This window comes from Sinocyclocheilus grahami, unplaced genomic scaffold, assembly GCF_001515645.1.
Source record: "Sinocyclocheilus grahami isolate Dianchi unplaced genomic scaffold, SAMN03320097.WGS_v1.1 scaffold1625.1, whole genome shotgun sequence".
NCBI classification, from domain to species: domain Eukaryota; kingdom Metazoa; phylum Chordata; class Actinopteri; order Cypriniformes; family Cyprinidae; genus Sinocyclocheilus; species Sinocyclocheilus grahami.
In genome coordinates, this window is record NW_015506804.1 from 26,946 (window position 1) to 28,691 (window position 1,746).

Genomic DNA, 1,746 nt, shown 5'->3' on the forward strand with positions numbered 1-1,746 from the left:
ACACACACACACACACACACACACACACTCACACACACACACACACACACTAACACACTAACACACACACACTGCATGCTAAAATAAACTGCTCTATCTGGCTTCGCCGCCCTGCAGTGTTTCTCTCTGGGATATCCTGCTCCGGGCAGCAGTGTAGTATTTGCAGTGGATGAACACGAATATTATAAGTGTTTACACAGAGAGACAAAGGCTTCATGTAATGCAAAATACTAACATTAGTCGTCAAATCACTAATATCCTGTGAACTTTACTTAACTTGTGAGATCATGATTGCACTGCAAAACAAAAAAAATCAAGATGCAAAATGACACCAGAAAGTCTTGCTTTCTGAAAAATTTATGAAAATTAAGTGAGTTTATGCTTAAAAAAAAGAAGAAATATTGCTTTTGTTTTAAGCATAAACTCCCTTCATTTTGATCATTTTGGCAGAAAACAAGACTTCGTATCTGTCATACGTGTTATTTTGCATCTTAAGTAAATCTTTATTTAAGAATGGTTAGATGTTTTACTGAAAAATAAGACAAAAATACTGAGTACACTGCAAAAAATGTCTTGTTTTCCAGTACAAATATCCAAACATTATTAAATTAGGCTATAATTATTTAAACGCTTTAAACAATAACAAATGGGGTCAGAAAAAAAACTGAATTCAAAGGGAAAACAAGAATATTTTTCTGACCCCACTGATGGATATTTTTATTTTGTTTAATCATAAATTCACTTAATTCTGATGCATTTTTAAGATTTAAGAATAATTAGATAATTGTACTTGAAAACAAGACCAAAACATTGAGTAAGAAACTCTTTTTTTTTTTAAAAGTGTGGTTATGCTGTCATTCTGTGATTATATATTTGTGTCTAATAACTGTAGAATTAATGATTGTCTCAATAGCAATGCTTGTTTCTTTCATTTAAACTAAGTATTTCATGTCCATGTGTTTATTTATTTGGCACGTAGTCGTGTAATAAGTCAGATGGTTTGCATTAACGTCCTGATTTTGCAGTGATCACCATTAGAAGCTCTGCTGAGACTCATTCAGAAGGGAGTGGGCCTATTTTACATCCCTGTGCGCTGATGTAATACATTGACAGAAGAACAGCCTTGAGTTCAAAGGCACTGTATTCATTTGAATGTAATTGATTCTCTTGCTTTGTTTTCAGCGATGGATCCATCTACATATTGAACTCTGTCAGTGTCACTGCTGCGCTGCCCGATGAGACTTAAACACGCCAGTCTTCAAAAAGACATGAACAGAAAACAAGTGCAACCTCAAATGCATCAGTGTGCTGAAAATATGTTTATTCTCAGGCCATCCAAGATCAGGATGAGTTTGTTTCTTCATCAGATTTGTAGAAATGCAGCACTGCATCAGTGTCTCAGCAATGGATGCTCTGCAGTGAATGGGTGCCGTCAGAATGAGAGCTGATAAAAACATCACAATAATCCACAGCACTCCAGTCCATCAGTTAACATCTGGAGAAGACAAAAGCTGAAACTAATCCAGCATTAAGACGTTTTTAACTAAAATATGAGTCCATAATCCATAATAACTCTTCCTCCAGTGAAAAAGTGTTCTGGTGTGAATCAGGAGAGAAATCTGCACAGATCAAGCAGCGTTTACAAGCCAAAACAGGATTTTTGTAAATCAGTTGATCATTAAAAAAACTTATCATCACACACACACACTCTCTCTCTCTCTCACACACACACACACACACACACAC